Below are 22,698 nucleotides of genomic sequence, written 5' to 3' on the forward strand. Positions count from 1 at the left end.
ATAAGAATCTATTTTCAAAGATAGACTAAGAGAGTTGGTAAAAATTGTTTTGCATATACACTTCTAACAGTATTTAGCTTATTCTTTTGAAACCCGTTTGACTCCTTATAAAAGGTAAGTGTCTGAAGCATAGTGTTAAGCTTCCTAGAAAATGAATACTCTAATGGTTAATAAGAAAAGAAAGTTATTAGATTATCGATCTTAGATTCCCCATTCTAATTACCGTATCCTATGTGATATAAGTATATAAAGAACCTAAATAATTAAATCCAAACTTGAGATAAAACCCAAAACACAAGCAAATTAACAATCACAAAAGTTAGATAAAATGGATGACAAAAGAATTAAAAGAAGAACGCCATAGGCGCCCCCAAGCGTTTCACTTGTTTTCTTGCTATTTGGTGCATTTTAAGAGAGACGGTGTAGGATGTGATGACTCCATGCTCGGATAGTGTTGAGTCTCTATGAGAATCCACTGCCAGAGTCTTGAATTAGACTCCATTTTCTCCATGTGCATATGCAAAGACAAACAAGAAATAAGAATTAGAAAATGAAATCTGATTCTTTATACTACATAAGAGATAAATAAAGAAGTAAAGACTCGTAATATAACTCATCCCATAAAAGTTTATAAGATGAAATACTCCACATAAAACTATTTTCCTTAAGAAGAATAATAGATTTTTGTTCTATAGCTGTAACATCAAGCTCTTAAACGATCAAACTCTATGTCATGAAAATATTATAACTAAGTTACAGCATCTATATAATACTATTCAATTACAAAAGTCAATCCGCCATTTTTGTTTAGAAATCGCAACAATGGACCAATAAGCCAAATACCCATTCTTCTTATCCAGAAGCAGATTCAATATTTCAAGAACTTCGAACATGACGTCTATCACAAAGATGACACTCAAGTGTATCCAATTACTAACCTTTACATATAAATCAATTAAACCCATATACAAGATATTTAGTATACATGTATTTTAAGATAACTAACGTGTAAGAAGGAATTATCGGAGTCATAGATAAGGTTATCTAGTATCGCAAAGGCAAAAACACATTTAAGGTTTAAATAATTCATACTTAGAGGAAAATATATTGCGGAACTGACGGAGCTTATAGGCATGATCTTTAATGCTTTATTTCTTGACACTAACAAGTTTGAGTTATTTTCTTAGAAATAGAATATACTTCTAGCATATCACTATGTCAAGCATCAAAGAACGAAAAGAGGACATATTTATAAGCAGACAAATACTTGTTACTCATATTTTAAAATAAATAAATAAATAAATGTCCATCCTCAATACTCTTACAGTTATGATTTCTACAAACACGTGAACATGTAAACAGATAACAGAAACTAAAGAGCCAACCTAAAAATGAATCCTAACTCATGTTTTCTAGTTGAGATAGCTAATGACTTCTGGGCATTGACCGAGAAAAGAAAGGACAAAAGAAATCAAAGCTTCACAAGTTACTGACCTTTTTAGGTGCAGTGACTGGGGCGTCTTCAACGGATAATCGAATCTCCGACTTCGGATCAACTAACTCGAGCAAGCAAAGAATGTTAGAAGCAACAGGAGCAAGGGTGTTGTTATGGCAAAAAAATCAATAGAGACCGAGAGAAAGAGATGAGTTTTTAGAGAGTAATTTCAGAACAGAGGGCGGCGGCTTCCAACCATGGTCTTTGATAGAAGGTAAAAGAGCGGTAAATTTGAGCGGGATTTCAAGTACGATTTCATTTTTTATTTTGAACCTTGGTCAAAGTAGAACGTTTGAAATTGAACGTTGGATGTTTCTTGGATGGATTCTGCAGGCTTCACGTGATTTGATCAAAATGGCGTGATTCATTTCAGTCCTTACACGGATTGGCGAGGCTGCAGTATTTTGCACAAAAATGATGTGACATTTGTCTGCTTGAAGGATGTAAGAGCTTGGAAGTTTTCTGAAAATGGAGAAAGGGACAAGGAAAGGGGTCAGTAGCGTTAGGGAAGAGAGGGAGATCCCTAATTTAGTTCTTGGGCTGCAGAAAAGTGTTAAGTGGGTTGCTGAACTGATTTGTTATTTTTAGGCAATTTGGATTGGGCTTTGAGTGGGCTGGACATGAGGTGGTCTTTTTCTTTCTTTCATTTAGTTTCTTGGGTTTCTGAATAGCAAAACACTATCATAAGTTAATTAAAGTATTTAGAAGCCTTAACAAGATTATAATTTATACTAACTTAATAAAATAGTTATGAAATACTACAAAATAACTATTGCATGAAATGTCTAATAATTTATAAAGTACGGGACGACGGAAATGTTATTATTTATCCTAAATAAATAAATTTTATTTTCGCAAAAATAACAATAAGATATAGTTAGAAAAAAATCCAAAAGCCCATATGCTTTTGGACTTTAAATCTGCAGATATGGCCTTTTAAAGCTATGTTACAGATTTGGCCATATCTTGCTATTTGCAATCCGTAGCCAACTATTTACAAAAATAAGTTTACAGATTGTCTTTCTAATCTACAACTTAACTACCTTACTAAATAAGTATTTTTTAAGAGATAAAAAAAAGATTATTGGGACTCTAAAATATAATAATAATAATAATAATAATAATAATAATAATAATAATAATAATAATAATAATAATAATAATAATAATAATAATAATAATAATAATAATAATAATAGTAGTAGTAGTAGTAGTAGTAGTAGTAATGACAATAGTATTATCTAATGATGATAACAACAACAAAATAATAATAAAATAACGATACTAATTAGAAAAAATAGTAAAATAAATATTTACACATTATTAATAATATTAGAAGCTCAAGTAAACAATTTGGAAGAAAAGAGGGACAAAATTGGATGTCAACAAGTATGTCCTAGTTAATTTTCAAGCATCAACAACAACATGTTTCTTTTAGTTGTTCCAATTTCTTACCCTCTTGCCTGCTTCTGCTTATGTTTCTGCAATCAAGTTGTATTATTAGCATGCTGTAATAATTTCCCATTCCCCTTAGATCAATGCTTCCCCTATGTGTGCACTTGTTGACTTATGATTCCCAAAACCTCTTGACCCCTTTGTGTAACTACTGATTCTGTGTAGTTTGAGTTTTATTACTACTGCTTTCAAATCACCCTTATCACTTACTATTTTCAACCCAGTTTTAAATAAATCTTTGTATTCTGCACTTCCACTATATTTTTAGAACCTAGGTTTTTCCCCTCTTGTGTGAGCCTTGCTTTGGGACCCTTGAGCTCATCCTGAACTTGGACACATAAGGGCTGGCCCTTCCACACTGCACTCATCTCTATCTGGATATGCAAACATGGGTGTAAGCGTTACCCGGGGTCCCTTGAGACCCTTAGGAAACTTTCACAGATTCAGGTCTGAGAGGCTTTGAAACAAGTGGCATTTGAGGTGGTTTATTCCATAACTCATAGGGGAAGTCAGAATCAGGCTTCCTATGGTTGTAACTTCTTATTTTACACTTTTCTGATGTAATTCAGTATTTGGTATGTAATAATTTGTAACAAATATTAGGAGTTGGCTAGTGAAAAGGGGTGGGGTAATTATGCATGTTTTAGCTATTAGGAGGGTAGAAAACATGCCTATAGATCTATTCTATTTTAATTCAAGTTCTGCATGCTTTATTTCCACGCAGATAAAGATCATGCCTATAGGAATTTCGCTTTAAACAAATAAATCATGTCTACTTCACTGCATGTTCCATGCTTATAGGATCAAAATCAGTCGTTAACACTTAGATACCATGCCTATAAGAATTGAAATCAGCTATAATAGAGATCATGCCTATAGGATCTAAAACTAGTATAGTTAAAATCAGTTTGACTCGTACTGTTCTGAATCAGTTTAAACAACCTACTCCTTTTATTAATACGGTCTAGAAAGCATGCCTATATGATCCAAATCGCCTGTTTAAATTAACCATTGCTCTGCTGCATTCTTAATCAGCGATAGATATCATGCTTATAGGACATCACCAATATATACTTAGGCAAGTCTTAGGTAATTGCTTAATAAAACTGGATTTGCCTTTGTTTAATTAGCAACTGCTACAACCAGCAGACAGGCCTGATTCGGACTTCTTATCTGAGTTATGTAATAAATATGGTCTGCTTCAACAATTAAAACATCCTGCCCTAGTACTTTAAATTCTGACCCGAACTGTGTTTAAGTCATGCCATTTATGTACATTATCTGTGGAGGTATATATGAGCCTCTTATTTGTTTATATGTTTCCCCTAATATGCAGTCCTACGTGTTTTGTATGTCGCCTTAGCCTTTTTACCTTTAAAACCCAAGAGTCAGCCTAAAACCCTCCCTCTTATAGGAATAGTAGTCCTAAATTCCTCCGGGACTGATAGGAATGGGACGGGTAATAGCATGTAATAGAGGTCGAGACCAATCCGCGTTTTAATACTTTAACGGGGTGGGAAGGGTAGATACGGATATGATGACCGGTGTGCTAATACCACGTGTATCTCCTCTTCTAAGGAGTGTCATACTGGGTATCGCATTGATGTGATCCATATTGTAAATAAACTTAGGACCCCCCTCCTCCCTTTTATATTCTCAAGTGTTTGTAGAGTTGTAACTCCTTTTCAAAATTCGCCTTTTAATAATTGTTTTTCAAACTCTTATGTGTTCAAACTTAAATCCTCTACTATTTGAGCCTATATTTGTCTATCTGCTAATTGTACAATTAACAAAAATTGTCTGGCCGGGAACCACACTAGTGGATCCTAAGGGGTGCCTAACACCTTCCCCTTAGAATAATTTCAAGCTCTTACCCGGTCTTTGGTTATCAAACAAACTTAGAAATGAACCTTATAGGTGTCTTAATGCACCTTAAATCATTAGATGACGACTCTCCAAATGCAAACCCAGTTCCCAAAAGGAATGAGTTGTCCTACCCCAAAAATGTCATAAACTCGATTTTCCGATGCAAAGAGGGGAAAAGGGGACGCGACAGCATGGCGATCCCCTTTGGGATGTTTAGGCTTTTACCATTTCGGATTGTTCTTGTGAATTTGTACCTCTTTATGAGCAATTACTTATTTAATTCCTTTAAGCATTTAATATCCTTTCCAACTGCAGAACTGACGTGTCTTCCTTCTTTCTTTTATTGCTGCTTTAAATTATGAAACTGTTGTATTTATCGTTGTCTTAACGTGCAAATACGTGCCAACATGTTTTAATTATTGCATAATGATGCTCAACATCATACTCCACTCGTGCCAAACAAATACTATAGTAACACTTATAATGAGTGGTTGCGTTCTTCCTATATTATTACCCCCTAAATTCGAAAAGACATATTTGCGGTAAAACCAGTCGATCAGCAGTGCAGTCGACGGTTTCGTGCCTTCCCCCTTGAGTTGTCCGCTCAAGGGTACCAGTCTAAAACCCCATATCGAGGAAGTTGATTCTTATTTATGGTTTGCGAACACAGAAATCTGAGTAAGGAATTCTGTTAACCTTGGAGAAGGTGTTAGGCATTCCTGAGCTCCGTGGTTTTAGCACGGTCGCTTTGATCATACTTGGCTTAATCAAATTGTCTAATTACTTATTTTAGAACCTATGTGCATTCACCTCTTTAACCGCTTTTAATTGCTTGATTATTCATAATTAAGAAATTAACTTGAAACTAGTCACGTGTACGTGTACTCATTTTGTTTGGCGCGTCAAGAATCATGTCACGCATACGTGTCCACAATTCCTAACACTTAGTTTATTCAAGAAAAGGTTTGGTCAAAGTTGTACGAACGCATACCTCGATTTATTTTTAAAAGAATCGTAATTATGTCACGCGAACGTATACACAATCACATTGATAGATCAAATCGCGCCTAAAGCAAGCTACGATGTCCATTAATTAAACAAATAAAACGAGAGCATGAAGAGTTTTCTAAGCTACAATAGCATAAAAACTTGTTAAACATTCCCAGTAGGCTTTTTAAACCAAGTCTCGCAACCCAACAAGACCCCAAACCTCAAATAATTTCGATTAACCCCACACGATTCAGGATTAAGGATTTGAATACAAGTTGTTTTTCCTATGCAAAAATTACACATTCGCCAACAAACGCAGTTAAAGCAAGATTTACGCTAATAGAGAAGCTAAGCTACAAAATAAAATGTGCAAAAATATATGTGCTACTTTCCTCCTCACTATTTCACATAAGACATCTGCTACAACCTGATACACCCCTCTTAAATTCACTCAAGCTAGAGGCTAATGAAGATTTTTGCTAGCATCGTGGAATTTCTTTAAATTTGCATTGGATGTTAATATCATACTGTTGCATTGTTATTAGTATCACATAAAATATGGTCATTTAAGGTACAAAAGGCATTAGACAACGAGTCCGGAACTAAAATGTGACTTTTTTTTATTCAAAATACACAAATAAGTGTTTAAAAAAAAAGTTACCAAACTATATATAACGCCACAAAAAGTGGCGCTATACAGTAACGGTAACTGTACCGTTACTGTATAGCGCCACTTTTTGTGGCGTTATATATAGTAAAACTGACACATCTTACATAGCGCCACTATTAATGGCGCTATATCCCAAAATCCCATCTTACATAGCGCCACTATTAATGGCGCTATACCCCTTATTAAAAATCCTTCCGTCTTCTTTTTCTTCGTTTCATCTCCATTATTTTACTCCCTTTTGGTCCCCCCCCCCCCCGATTCTTCCCCATTAAAAAATAAAAAAAATTGGGTCCCCCCGGCACATAAAAGATGAAGATTGGTGGTCCCACAGTCAAGTAGAGCTTCGTGTTATTGTGGATTCACTCTTCCGGAGTCAAAATTTCGATCTATTTATATTCCGAAAATTCTAAATCGAGGTATTTCGATTTATTTTAAGTTGAAACTTTTATAACAATGCATATTACTTGATTTGTATGTGTTCTATTTCGGTTTGTGTTTATTTTTTCCGAAACTAGTATGTTAAATTTTATCCGGATTTAATTTTAGTGTTGTATAAAAATATATAAATTAGTCTAAAAAATGTGTTTGTTAATATCCTCATGTATATTTATGTGTTTTTATGCCGTTTAGTTTAGATTATTTTTAGCGTAGTAAAATGTAGACCTTTTTAGCGTAGTAAAACATAGACCTTTTTAGCGTAGTAAAATTTAGAGCCTTGTAGCGTAGTATTGTGTAGTATTTTAGCTTAGAATTTATTTTGTTTAATTATCTTATATTGTGCCACTAAGCCTCTAAATATCTAGCCCGGAACCAATAGATATAGATATAATTTTTACAATTAATTTATTAAAAAATATGAATAAAAATTATAAAAAAAACATAAAATTATTAATGATAGTTTGGTACCACTGGGCCTCAGAAAATCTAGCACGAAACCCATAATTATAAAAATTATATATATATATATATATATATATATATATATATATAATTTTTACAATTAATTTATTAAAAAATATGAATAAAAATTATAAAAAAAAACATAAAATTATTAATGATAGTTTGGTACCACTGGGCCTCAAGAAAATCTAGCACGAAACCCATAATTATAAAAATTATATATATATAATTTTTACAATTAAGTTATTAAAAAATATGAATAAAAATTATTAAAAAAACATAAAATTATTAATGATAGTTTGGTACCACTGGGCCTCAGATTTTTACAATTAAGTTATTAAAAGTTATGAATAAAAATTATTTAAAAAAACATAAAATTATTAATGATAGTTTGGTACCACTAGGCCTCAGAAAATCTAGCACGAAACCCATAAGTATATATATAATTTTTACAATTAAGTTGTTAAAAAATATGAATTTAAATTATAAAAAAATACATAATTATTAATGATAGTTATTAAAAATTATGAATTTACAGTTGACGACATGAATGCACCTATACATCCTGGCCCTCGGACGTCGGAGCTACTACCCCTACAGCCCCAGCATAGATCCGAGCATATATGGGGGGGGGGGGGAGAGAGTTGCTTACGCAGACTTTTCGGGGCAGGAGAGTGGATTTATTGTGGGAGTTTTTGACTCCTCCCCGCGTTCTACATCCCCGTGTGGTCCATCACCTGGAGGAGATGAGATTATATAGGATCATTAGCATTGGCCGGATACAGCTCGTCTATGCTTTGAGCACGGCGTTGATTGAGCGGTGGCGACCGGAGACGCACACTTTCCATCTGCCCATCGGCGAAGCCACCATCACACTCCAGGACGTCGAGATTTTATATGGCCTGTCCACTGATGGCTTGCCAGTTTTACTGCCTGGGAATATGAGATATTTTAATCGGGATTCATATATGGATATGCTGCACAGGCTCACGGGCTTCAGGTCCGAGGACCCAGATGTAGCAATTGGGAGCAGTCGTATGCAGTTGGTCCCCATTAGAGACCACTTGGTGCAGATCCACGATACTATCACCGACGACTCAGCGGAGGTGGATGTGGAGCAATATACGAGGCTGTTGTTGCTCCTTCTATTTGGGGGGGTCTTGTTCCCGAACACTTCGGGGAACCTAGTGAGCCTTCGTTTTCTGCATCATATTGCGGACTTTGATGATACAGTCAGCTACAGTTGGGGTGGTGCTGTCCTATCATTTTTGTACAGGCAGATGTGTCGGGCATCCATGGGCACACAGAGAGACGTTTTTGGCTTTCTGCCACTTCTACAGGTGACAACTTATTCAAATAATATGTCCTTTAGTTACAATTCTACCAACAACTTATAGTTAATCTTTACGTCAACTTTGTATGTTAGATTTTGGGTGTGGGAGCGATTTCTGCAGCTTCGGCCACCTCTACCACAGCTACCGGCTAATGTACATATTCCTGATCTCCCTCTAGCTTGTAGGTGGGTATTGCGTCGTAGACTTGCACGAGAGTATCATGGCCATCATAATCTCCCTTCTGTAGGGATGTGTTGGATTTTCTGGAGGACGCACAGGTGAATATCTAACAAAACTTACCAATTATTGTTTAACTAGGTGTTGCGCATACTAACGGTTTGTGTTATTATTTGATAGTTCATCTGGACGCCGTACAGCGAAGAGCTGATAGGTACCCTGCCAGCGTATTGCAAGCACGGCCGCCATATTTGGAGGGCTTCCGTCCCTCTCACGTGCCTCGATATTGTCGAGCATCATGCCTCAAAGCGAGTATTTCGTCAGTTTGGATTTCCGCAGCCTATACCGACTCGGCCTGCATGGGATCCTTTACATTATGAGAGGGATGATCGGATGAGGTGGACGACACATTTATTGATTGGCTGACAGCGCAGTTGGGTATTTGGGACAGCCGAGGGGACTTGACCCTAGCTCCGCAACACTTTCCATCGAAGTTTATATGGCATGGTACCGCACTGTTTCCCGACTTTTTATCGGGAACCCAGTTCATCAGGTAGATGGTCGGTACGTCTCATACGCCGGGAGACATGAGGCTCTGGTATGTTTTCTGTTATTATCAATTACATTAATAGTAATTTCGAGTCAAATACATAGTTTATATTAAAAACTTTTGTGCAGGCGATTGGATTGCATACCGTATATCGTATGGGGCAGCAGATGCAGAGTTATGTCCACGATCCTGTGATCATGCAGGAGTATAGTCGTCGTTTCATGGATGTGGCTGCCCAGACACTGCAGCGAGGCCGATCGGATCAGCGTTTGGCACACGAGCCAGATTATGTTGACCCAGCCACGTACCAGCGAGGTCGTGGTATGCCACGAGGTGGTGGCCGACGAGCTGCTGCTGCTCCCCGACGACCTGCTGGTGCCGGACGACGTGGTCGTGGGCGGAGAGGAGGTCCCTAGCAAGGGGGCTTTGAGGCTCCTGCTGATGATGTTGCTGCTGATATGGGAGGTGGCATGCATGAGACCGACATGCCGTCTTACAGCCTTGGCATTTATGACACTCCAGGGGAGTTCCGTCTATAGATATAACGGGCCGGCAATACGGAAAACCATCAATTGCTGGCTTAAACGCCCAGAACACGTAATTAAATATATATTCTGGTTTACCCGGACTCCGCTCAAGCTTCCATTCAACAACTGTTCTGGGGTTAAAGTGCTGCAGTGCAGCCATGTGCCTAGGCAGATCCGCAAATGACTTATCCCAATTACCATAGACTATTTCAAACGCTCTTTTGCGCCCAAGATATGCCTTTCTTTTAGTAATTGTGTGGCCATATTCCTGATGGACTGCTGTAATGCACTCTTTGATTTTATACCTTATGGACGCTTCGATGTGCGGAATAAGTACAAGAGATATCAAGTCGATATCCAAGTTGAAATGATTCCCGTTGAAAGTGTCCATTTCGCATGTGTGGGTAGGAATGTATTTACCCACTTTCCACATACCTGTCTTTTTCTTCTACGCACGCAACATCCAATTACATGACCAAAACCACCTGCGGGAAATAGCCTTGTATACCGTCGGACTTGACTCCGATACCTGCATCTCACGACACTCTTTAACATTGTGCATTTTACAAGCCCTGCTTACGCGTGCTTTTAGGAAAAAGGATCCCTTTTGCAAGTACCGTTGGTCTAGACTCATCCTACATTGCTGTCCGGATTTCATCAAAATCCCTTGTGAGAGCTTCCATATCCGGCACGGCTGGCAAGTTATCAATATAAGGAATCTCCCTTGAATGAAATGGCACTTCAGACTCGTACACTTTTCGTCTATAGGGGGGCTCTCTTCAAATCGGGTCCTTCCTCCTCGTCCTCTTCATCACCATCCTCACGAGCAAATGGTGTCTCGTCTCCCGATTCATCGGCATTGTTATCGTAATCGCTGTTCTCTTCCTCACTCTGTGCATCTGCCAAATCCTGATGTAATACGTCGTTTTCGGGCAATTGAGTGAGTACGGGTAGTTCAACTTGCTCGTTTTCACTGCACATTTCAACAAAAATATAAGCTACTAAATTAATAAATGCTTTATATATGGCTATATCATTTCACTTACAAGTCGTAATGTGATGACATTCCATGATGGACGTTTTCAGTTAGGTGATGACTACCGGATGGGCCACTTGTAAAATTCATATCCGGCCGGTACCCCTATTAAATAAATGAGCGTTAAAATTAATTCAATACGCCAAAAATATATATAATTAACACAAATGAAAATTGAAGTTTACCACTCTTCTTGTGAATTATGGAAAGCAGGGTATAAATTATTTTGTCGCTGCTCATTCGCCGACGGTGATAAATTTAAATCAAGAAAAAATCTTTTATCCGGAACATGTCCGGTAAAAACTGATCCAGAATAACCACCCGATGACTAGGGGTTATCTCTACTAATTGCACAACCTCGTTTTTTGGAACGTCTTCGACCTTCACGTACATCTCCAACATTGTGATTGCAAGAAATTCCCGGCATTCGTCCGGAGTCCTCAGGAAATCACTCAAAGTGTCATCATCGTCGATGTTAAACTCTGAGTAAAAAGCAACCCCTTGCGGCGTAACGGAATCCGGATATCTTCCGGTTACTTTGAGTATCACTGAACGTTTTCTCACACTCATTTTTTTGCATAACAACGATATCAATGTTTCGTACTCCATTGAAAGTGGCAATTTAACATTACACTTAGCAGGTAAACTGTAGCCCACAGAGTTATTCTCCATCACAACCTCACCCCCCCAATATAATGATACTCTTATTCTACGTTCTTCAGACATAATGAAAAAATACTGGAGAATTTAACAACAATAGAAACCAACAAGAGTTTAAAAAATTTTTGAATGAAGTTGTGGTGATTCTACGATGTTTATATAGGAAATGGCTAGCCGGGGAGGGTTTTTTTTTTGTATATAGCGCCACAAAAAGTGGCTTTATACGCTTTTGAATTATTGAACCCAGAAATTATTGGTGGGGTCAGGTAATAAGGGGTATAGCGCCATTAATAGTGGCGCTATGTAAGATGTGTCAGTTTTACTATATATAACGCCACAAAAAGTGGCGCTATACAGTAACGGTGCAGTTACCGTTACTGTATAGCGCCATTTTTTGTGGCATTATATATAGTTTGGTAACTTTTTTTAACACTTATTTGCGTATTTTGGCTTCAAAAAAAACCACATTTTGGTTCCGGACTCATTAGACAACACTTGACTCATTAGTAATAGTCCATTGTGGTAAAAGCAAAGCAGATTGATTCAATCAACCATACATAGATTTTCTATTCATGAATGTGCCTGAGGTACAGTACCTTGAAATTTTATGAACTTGGCAGAGTGGAATAGCTAGAAGCTTCAGGTCCTTCGGTACAATGAATTTGCGACTTTCGGGCAACCTCACAAGAAAACAGTTTTGTGCACTCCTTTGGCCTTTTTGTATCAGGTGGCTTGAGAGTTTACGTCTTAGACATTCAATTTCTGATTCACCAGACCTAACACGACCATCTAGAAGCTTGAAAATGGAATTTCCTACTTGCAATAATAATGCATGTGGATATTTGAGCAACTCGACCTTTCACTAACTTTATTCAATGTATTGATAAACAAAAACCTCCGACAGGCTTCTATTGTTGAAATTCTGGAGCAAATACAATGAAATAAAAGCTCTAAAACAGAAAAACTCTCAAGCGAGCTATAGACTAGGCATCTGGACCGGAATCGGCGACCTGAACTGATTCAACTCGACTGGATTTGGGTAGTGATTTCAAGTTGATTTTCACACTGATTTGGTGTAGTTTCAGGGAGTTTTGGAGCTGGGTTTACCACAGGGTTCAAACTCGATTTCGCCAGATTCAATGGAAGGTCGTCGAAGTTACACATTTCCGGTCAGATCTGGTTCCGTCTTGTGTGTGTCCTATTGTTTCTGGGCAGCAAAACGGAGAGGGTGTGAGAGGAAAATGTGAAGGGTGTGGGGTTGAGAGTGGTCGCCAGTTTCTGCGTTTTGTTGGAGATGAAGAAAAATGGGTAAGATGAAGAAGAAAAAGATGTTCGGGGGGAGTTTGTTTTTTGTTCTGCCTTTGCTTAGTGTTTAGGGTGTATCGAGGAAGAAAGCCACATTGGGGGAGGGGTCTGATTTTGTGAAAAACGGCGGATAGCTAAGTCCAGGGATCTAGGTCTTTTGAGTGTGTATATGTATAAGTTTTTTTTTAGGTCAAGGGAGTATGAATTTGATCTTATTGGACCTTAAAATTGGGCCGAAGACTAATTCTTCCTTCTAAAAAATTATATACAATTTATAACATAAAAATATAAAACTAATCTTAATTAATTAAAATAGACAGTATTATGTTGTGAGACTATTTTAGTAATTTTTCAAGATTATATAAAAAATAAAAATCCTAGTAAAATAATATGACTACAAAACATTAATGAAATTTTTTGTAATTTTCATTTTTTGTGATAAAATAAAGTGAAAGAGTCAAAACTAGTTGAAATAGCTGTATTAGACCTAAACTAAATATTAAAATGCTAAAATATATAAAATCTTGGGGAGGGTCAAAAATCACATGTCTACAGCTGCCCCTCTTTGACTAGAAACACGAAGTATTTTCAGACAAAGAATGACTAGATAGGTTTTTTGACCCGACCCTTATTTAGGGAGACCAAAAACTAAGAGGAGGGAGAATGTGACCGAGCCCTAGTATCTGAGCTGCCTACATATCCTTGGTTATAAAGGAATCAAGCCACGTGTAATTCATAAGTGAATAAGGTGATGGAGTATACTGAGGTGGAGAGCCAGTCGAGGTGCCGTTCTGTCGAGGTTCCGGTCCGCGGTCCTGTTATTACATCAAAATCAAAAATGAAAAAGACTAACTAAGCCTATCAACTATGAGTTACAAGATTCCTATCTACAAGTCTTCTGAAGCTTGAACTTGAGTCTTGAATGGTTCTTCATGCAGACTTTAGATTTGAACCTTGACGCTTGCTAGCTGCAGGTGCTAGTTCAATCTTCTTCGGATCAAGACCGGACATGCAATGCTCGTGATTTCAACCATGTCTTGAGCAGTTCCCAACTTTCTCTACTTCTGCATTTTGGATTCACTTCATTTTTTTTGGATTGTGACTAACTTCTGTTGATCATCTCGGACTGTTGACTCGCATTCTTGCCGCGAACTTCAGCTACTTCTAACTTAAATTGAATTCTGAAATGACTTCCCTTATTCTCCAGGTGGGCGCCTGATTGCCAAAACTTGAACTGTATTCCCTTGTTCTCCAGGTGGGCGCCTGATTGCCAAAACTTGAAATGTATTCCCTTGTTCTCCAGGTGGGTGCCTGATTGCCAAAACTTGAACTGTATTCCTTTGTTCTCTAGGTGGGCTCCTGATTATCGAAACTTGAACTGTATACCCTTGTTCTCCAAGTTGGTGCCTGATTGCCGAAACTTGAACTGTATACCCTTATTCTCCAGGTGAGTGCCTGATTGCCAATCTAGGTGGGCACCTGATTGCCAAAACTTGAACTGTATTCCCTTGTTCTCCAGGTGGACGCCTGATTGTCAAAACTTGAACTGTATTCCTTTGTTCTCCAGGTGGGAGCCTAATTGCTAAAACTTGAACTGTATTCCCTTGTTCTCCAGGTGGGCGCCCAATTTTCAAAACTTGAACTGTATTCCCTTGTTCTCCAGGTGGGCGCCTGATTGCCGAAACTTGAATTGTATTCCCTTGTTCTCCAGGTGGGAGTCTGATTGCCAAATCTTGAACTATATTCCCTTGTTCTCTAGGTGGGCGCCTGATTGCCGAAACTTGAACTGTATTCCTTTGTTCTCCAGGTGGGCGCCTGATTGCCAAAACTTGAACTGTATTCCCTTATTTTCCAAGTGGGCACCTGCCATTACAACAAAACAGACAAAACAAAAGAAACTTTTTCTTCCCCAATTTGGTACCGGGAACATCTGTAAGTGTTAATCGAATCATGTTATCCAAAAGATCTCTAAGAATTTAAAAGTTAAATCTCATTATCGAGGAGTGCCCTGAAAACTTCAAATTAAATCTCATCTTAAGAGTGACAACTTTAAAGCTAAATTATATTTCCTAAAAGTAGAACTTACGCTAAATCTTGTTATCTATGAAGGTCTTGAAATTTAACTAGGTCTCATTATCCAGGAGGGCCCTGAGAACTTTTAAAATTAAATCTCATAATCCAGGAGGGTCCTAAAAACTTGAAATTAAATCCCATTGTCCAGGAGGGTCCTGAGAAGCCGAGAATGAACTTACCTTAGCCATGCTCTCTTCCTGGAGGATCTCTGCAGAACGAGCAAAATTCCTTGCCCCTGAACCATGCTTTCCTCATGAAGGGTTCTTGTAGATCGAACACATTTGCTTTCCCCTTCTCAAACCGCCTTTGTGCTGACAAAATTTGGGCACGACACTTGAAAAGTTCAAGCTTCCAAACTTTGATTTGGACATATTCTTCATCCCTATTTCAAACAAAGAAAACTTGTGAGTTTAAACATGGTGGTTGGTTTGTTGCCTTGACTTTGAGGGCGATTGCTCCTTCACTTCCTATGATAACTTTGATTTCAACTCGAAAGATCTTGCTTGCTTATTGACTAACCACTTTCTTTGTCACTCTTATCATAGAAAATACCTCTGATTTGTTCAAACCAAACCCTTTATCTATTGCATTGTGCTCATGAATTGACATATACCGAACCTTTGTGTTTCACATGAATCCCAAAGCATGTCAATTGCCACCCACTCAGTGCGCTTGTTGTTCTTTCCTGACGTATGCCATTGGCCTTGGCCTTGAGGTCTATTGCTCATTCACTTACCATGATAACTTTGATTTCCACTTGGAAGACCTTGCTTGTTATCGGTTAACCACTTTCTCTGTCAACCTTATCACAGAAAATACCTTTGATCCGTTCAAACCCAACACCCTATATCTGTTGCATTGTTCATGAATTGACATATACCAAACCTTTGTATTTCACATTAATTCCAAAGCACGTTGATTGTTACCAACTCAGTGCGCATGCTGTTCTTTCCTGAATTATGCAACTTTGATGTGCTAGCCAGATCCCGTTTTGTGCAATTGAAAAGCTGGTGGCAAATTTTAAAGTCATCTCTCACTTGTTCTGACCAAACAGACTTAGGAAGAGGAAGTAAACAAGACAAAAGGAACAGAGTAAAGGACAATGAAAAGAGATGATTCCTAACAGGAAAACTACAAAGTATAAACTTATCAGATGTGGATACCAATTCTAATGACCATGACATGCACCTTTGGATCAAGTGGCTTAATCTGTCAAGCAAGTATGATGTTTAACTCTTGTTATACCCCTAAACTGTGAAACTGGGCTTCAATGCTCCGATTATCCAATCTGATTCACGATCCTTATTCGACTTGTAGTGCCCGAAGAGTTTTCACCACCAAGCCTCTCTCATTTCGTTCTTTCCTTCAACTCACTATCGCCTTATGGTGCATGTGAAGGTTTTCACCAATAAGATTCTCTTATTTTGTTCATTTCTTCTTATTTCCTCTGATTCTGCAGATGACAAGGCATTAACCATGGTAAAAACATCATATACTCTTGGCATGTCTAAACTCAGCACTCTCAAAGATTATCTGGAAGGTCTTTTTTGGGTTGTACTGTGGCTTTTGGACAGAGTTAGAAAGAAAGGATATCATAAAGGCTCAAAATAACTAAGACAAAGGAGTTAATTTATTTATAAATTTTGGAATCCATTCTAAAAACTTTGCCCCAATTTCTAAAACAAGGGAATTCGATTCTTTTTTTTCTTTTTCTTTTGATGGAGTTACTAAGAAAGACTGCCCCACTTTCGACTTTGTGTGATTATGAAATATTTTATTTGGTATGACCGAACCGTAAGGCTGCCTGCGTATCTTGTGGTGATAAGAATCAGGTCAAACGTAGTTCACAAGACTACTTTTTGTTACTATTTGCCTTTTTCTCTTTTTTTTTTTCTTTTTCCTTTTTTTTCTTTATCTCTATTTTTCTCTTTCTTTTTTTTGAATTTTCCTTTTGGAATGAACTTTCTAAAATAAACCTATGGGGTAATAATCTCTTTTTTTTCTTTTTCATATGACTCTAACTTGATTCCAAAAGAGGGGAGGTCAAAGAAATCAGTACAGGCTCAAAAGGGCATCGAATGGTATAAGTGTTTGGGTAGATGAAAGAGGGCCTCCCAATCCCTGAAAATGTCAAGTACAACACATGCAACTTGAAATGAAAAAGGGAGAGCACACACAACATTTCTTTTACAACTTCGGTATTGATATCACTTATATGCCTTCCACTTTTTTAGTGCCTTGTCAGGTACAAAACTCTCGTTGGGCGACTCCCTCTTCACAATGGATATCCTCCGTCAGTTCAAAGCAGATCCCCTTGGATTTATCTTGTTACTTGAGGTGCACTCAAAATTGCTCACTTTAAATTGTTTGGGATGCGCTCTCCTTTAACGAATTCTTGTCATCCTATTAACTTCTCAAATTATCTGCTCCAGTTTCACACAGTTTGGGCTTTAAATGATCTCAAAATGTCCAAATCTGTACTTATTTCCCTCAAATGTCCCTATCATCTTCAAAATTGTTTCATTGCTTCATGATTAAACTAACTTTTAAAACCAGACTGGGAAATATGCATGCATGTTATGTCACTAGAGCCAGCATGAAAAGAACTATAAAAGGAAAAGAGAACTAAACAAAGATGACTAGAAATAATAGAAAATAGAAAATTGCATTAGACAGACAGTGTAAGGGTTTGAATAACAAGACAAGCAAAATAAGCTGGGGTACAATACAAACCTAGATAACACTAAATTAGTTACTACGACTAAAGGAACTAGGCAAAATAAAAGGATAGAAAGGTTTGAGTCACAAGACAATATCCAGATTACAACCCTGAAATAACCCGGACAACAGAAATGACAACAAAATAAACCACCAAAACTCCTCCATGGCTAGCCAAGAAAGGTGCATCTTTTCCAATTACCAAGCTCGGCATCTTAGCCACTGAGTTCCACATCAATATTACCAAGACCACTACCAATTTCAATATCATTATCTTCACCAAGTGGCTCATTGGCTCCTTTGACCAAACCTTCGTCATTACAAACCATCCCAACAATCGGTGCATTGTCATGTACTTGTAGAGGATTATGTGTGACACTTGGGGTATTACTGCCTTGGACCAAAATTATTCCTTCTTGAATTATTCTTTCTATTTCCTTTTTCAAAGCACGACAATCTTCAACATTGTGCCCCTGGGCATTGGAATGGTATTCACTCCTTTTAGCAGGGTCAAAGCTTCTCGTACGTGGATCTATATAATTTAGAGGAATAGGTGTAATCATGTCACAATGTTTTAATCTCTTAAACAAACTTGCATATGACCCTCCTATTAGTGTAAAATTATCTTTCAGTCTTTGTTCCCTTCTACACTGTCACGACCCCAGTTCGCCCTCCGTGAACTGTCGCGACGGCACCTAGTCTCTACGACTAGGTAAGCCTAACAAATGCGGAACATAAACGAAACTTGCGGAAAAAATAATCAAAACCCAAAATAACTGAATGGAAGCAATAGTTATAATGCCGCTCGGCATATACAACACAATATTCTCAAAACCAAGTACACTATCCCAAAACCCGGAAACTTACGGAAATACAAGCCTTTGGAATATCTAACAGTCTAACTCCAGGATATCGAACAAGAAAGAAAAATACAGAAGGACAATGTTTAACAGCTAGAATAGAAAGGGACTTCTCGGTCTGCGGACGCGGCAGATGTACCTCGAAGTCTCTAGAGCAGTCGCCTCCCTCAAGGATGGTAGGCCTGAGTAGCGGTACCTGGATCTGTACATGAAAAACATGCGCAGAAGGGGCTTGAGTACACCACAACGGTACTTAGTAAGTGCCAAGCCTAACCTTGGTTGGGTAGTGACGAGAAAGGTTAGAGCCCTACTGAGGTTAAATAAAATATAAAGATCAATAGTATAGAACATAACAGTATAAATAAGTACAGCAGTAAAATAACACAGGATGTACAAGACAGCAACAACTATACAGAAGCAAGGTAAGAACGGAAAAGAAATACGGCTCAGCACCAATAATAACAATCGGGGATGTCCCAGGATACCGTCCTATAGTCCCATATGTACATGGCCAATGGATCTCCCGGGATCCCATCCCGTAGTCTAACTCATAGTGCGCAGGGATCTACCGGAATCCCGTTCTGTAGTCCCAAATATAATTACCCAATACTGGGGGAATCTGCCAGGTGCATTCCCGTAGTTCCATAAAACTATGCAAGGGGATCTGCCAAAATCCCACATCCGTATTCCCAAAATAAACAGACAAGGGGGAGTAACCAGAATCCTACATCCGTAGTCCCAAAAATAAATACACAACAACAACAGGAAAATATACAGAAATGGCAAAACTTCATATTAAGGCAACAAGTGATTCTAACCTAACATGTTGCACAGAATTCAGGTAAGCTAAGTCGAGCAAATAAAGCAATTAAGTCACTTAGACATGCTTTCCTAAGCTAACAACAGGCTTAATAGTGCAAGTAATAGAGACATGAAATGAAACATACTAGTAATTACTTAAAGAAAACTGGATTTCCAACAATTAGCACAAGTACGCACTCGTCACCTCACGTGCAAGGCATTTCAATTACCAAATATACCAATCATAAGGGGAAGGTCCCCCACACAAGGTTAGACAAGCCACTTACCTTGAACCGGCTGAAAATCAACCCTAGACCAAGTTCTTGCCACGAGTACTCGACTCCAAATGGCCCAAATCTATTCAATTAAATTGCATAATGTAAATAATACTTCAAGTAACTGATTCTACAATTAAATTCTAAGCTAATATGCGAAATTATGTAAAATGACCAAAACGCCCCTCGAGCCCACGTCTCGGAATCGAGTAAAATTTATATTTCCAGAAACCTCGCACTCTCATTAGTTCAGTTATATCAAAAGTACCAAAATCGAACCTCAATTTGTCCCTTAAATCATCACTCAAAGGTCTCCAATTAGACAAGCCCTAACCTCCCAATTACCACTGATTTTCCTTAATTTTTCATGCTTAAATTGATAAAAAATAATCCCAATAATGAGTTTAGGAACCAAAGACCTTACCCCAATGAACTCCTCTAAAACTCTCTCTTGAAAAGTTCTCCCCAAGCTTCTTCCCGTTTTGAAAAGATGAAAAATGGCTAAATTTTGCGAAGACAAGAATTTATATGTTTTGCCCAGCGATTTCCGCATTTGCGGCCCTAGGACCGCTTCTGCGAGGACTTCGTCGCATCTATGACTTTCACTTAAAGGCCAATTTCCACATCTGCAGATACTCTTCCGCAGGTGCGGTACCGCTTCTGCGGTGAATTACCTGTATCTACGGAACCTGTTGATCCTCCCCAAATCCACATCTGCGCTTGATCCGCCGCTTCTGCGGCTCCGCACCTACGGGACCCAAACCGCAGGTGCGGTTATGACAGTAAAGCAGCTGTTGCAGTAAACTTCAAACTCCAAATCCTTCCTTCAACCATCTGAATTCATCCCGAGGCCCCCGTGACCTCAACCAAAGGCACCAACAAGTCACAAACCACTATCCAAACTTGTACCAGCCCTTAAAACACCTAAACAACATCGAAACCTCGAATTAACCAAGGATTTAAGCCTAACAACTTCAAAATTCTCAAATACGTTTTCGATCAAAAAGTCTATCAAACCTCGTCTGAATGACCTAAAATTTTGCACACACGTCACATTCAACACTACAAAGCTACTCCAACTTCCGGAATTCCATTCCGAACCTCGGATCAAAATCTCACTATCGACCGAAAACTTCAAAAGTTCAACTTTCGGTATTTCAACCTTAAATTAGCTATGCACCTCCAAAACACAATCCGAACATGCCCCTAAGCCCAAAATCACCTAACGGAGCTAACGAAACCATCGAATTTCCATTCCGAGGCTGTCTTCACATTGTTTTGACTACGTTCAATTTTCCAACACATAAGCTCTCATTTAGGGACTAAGTGTCCTAAAAACTCTCCGATACTCAAAATTGAACATCCCGGAAAATCAAAATAGCAGAAATAAACTTGGGGAAAGTAGTTAATAGGGGATCGGGGCATTAATTATTAAGACTACCGGTTGGGTTGTCACATCCTCCTACACTTAAATATTCGTTCGTCCTCGAATGAGCATAAAGACATACTTGAAGTAGTGAAAAGATGAGGGTAACGGCTGTGCATATCCTGATCGGTCTCCCAGGTCGCCTCCTCGATCGGCTAGCCTTGCCACTGAACCTTTACAAATGCAATGTTCTTTGACCTCAGCTTTCTAACCTGCCTGTCAAATATTGCCACTGGCTCCTCAACATAAAATAGATCCTTGTCCAACTGGACTGAATTGAAATCCAACACGTACGATGGATCACCATGATACCTCCAGAGCATCGAAACATGGAATACCGGATGAACTCCAACCAATCTGGGAGGTAAGGCAAGCTCATAAGCAACCTCCCCAACACGCCTCAATATCTCAAAAGGGCCAATAAACCTCAGACTCAACTTCCCTTTCTTCCCAAATCTCATAACGCTCTTCATAGGTGAAACTCAAAGCAGAACGCGCTCTCCAACCATATAGGAAACATCACGAACCTTTCGGTCCGCGTAACTCTTCTGTCTAGACTGGGCTATACGGAGTCTATCCTGAATTACCTTAATCTTCTCCAAAGCATCCTGAACTAAATCTGTGCCCAATAATCTAGCCTCATTCATCTCAAACCAACCCACGGGGGATCTACACCGTCTCCCATATATATAAAACCTCTTACGGTTCCATCTGAATGCTGGACTAATAGTTGTTGTTATAAGCAAACTCCGTCAATGGCAAGAACTGATCCCAAGACCCTTCAAACTCAATCACACACGCACGAAGCATATTCTCAAGAATCTGAATAGTGCACTCGAACTGTCCATCCTTCTGAGGGTGAAATGATGTACTCAACTCCACCCGAGTACCCAACTCATGTTGAACGACCCTCCAGAACCGTGATGTGAACTGAGTACCTCTATCCGAAATGATGGACACTGGAATATCATGCAGACGAACAATCTCCCGGATATAAATCTCCGCTAACCGCTCCGAGGAATAAGTAGTACACACAGGAATAAAGTGAGTGGACTTGGTCAGCCAATCCATAATCACCCAAATAGCATCGAACTTTCTCAAAGTCCGTGGGAGCCCAACTACAAAGTCCATGGCGATCCGCTCTCACTTCCACTCCGGAATCTCTATCTGCTGAAGCAACCCACCCGGTCTCTGGTGCTCATACTTCACCTGCTGACAATTAAGGCACCAAGCTACAAATCCTACTATATCTTTCTTCATCTGCCTCCACCAATAGTATTGCCTCAAATCCTAATACATCTTCGCGACACCTGCATGAATGGAATACCGCGAGCTATGGGCCTCCTCTAGAATCAACTACCGAATCCCATCAACATTGGGTACACAAATCCGACCCTGCATCCTCAATACCCCATCATCACCAATAGTAACATCTTTGGCATCACCGTGCTGAACCTTGTCCTTGAGGACAAGCAAGTGAGGGTCATCCTACTGTCGCTCCCTAATACGATCAAATAAGGAAGACCAAGAAACCACGTAAGCTAGAACCCGACTAGGCTCTGAAAGATCCAATCTCACAA

At 38.7% G+C, this 22,698-nt stretch overlaps 2 long non-coding RNA genes across 2 annotated transcripts; both read right to left on the reverse strand.

Annotated features, from left to right (window-relative positions):
* Nucleotides 1–281: 281 nt before the first annotated feature.
* LOC142161898 (uncharacterized) lies at nucleotides 282–2,284 on the reverse strand. Its single transcript, XR_012693617.1, has 2 exons — nucleotides 1,495–2,284; nucleotides 282–505 (listed from the first exon to the last, which is right to left on the reverse strand). It is a non-coding gene; the product is annotated as an uncharacterized LOC142161898 (long non-coding RNA).
* A 5,469-nt stretch (nucleotides 2,285–7,753) lies between these two features.
* On the reverse strand, nucleotides 7,754–13,119 carry LOC142161899 (uncharacterized). The gene is made up of 2 exons (XR_012693618.1): nucleotides 11,011–13,119; nucleotides 7,754–10,937 (listed from the first exon to the last, which is right to left on the reverse strand). It is a non-coding gene; the product is annotated as an uncharacterized LOC142161899 (long non-coding RNA).
* Between the last annotated feature and the right edge of the window lie 9,579 nt (nucleotides 13,120–22,698).

The sequence above is a fragment of the Nicotiana tabacum genome, chromosome 7, assembly GCF_000715075.1.
Source record: "Nicotiana tabacum cultivar K326 chromosome 7, ASM71507v2, whole genome shotgun sequence".
NCBI classification, from domain to species: Eukaryota; Viridiplantae; Streptophyta; class Magnoliopsida; order Solanales; family Solanaceae; genus Nicotiana; species Nicotiana tabacum.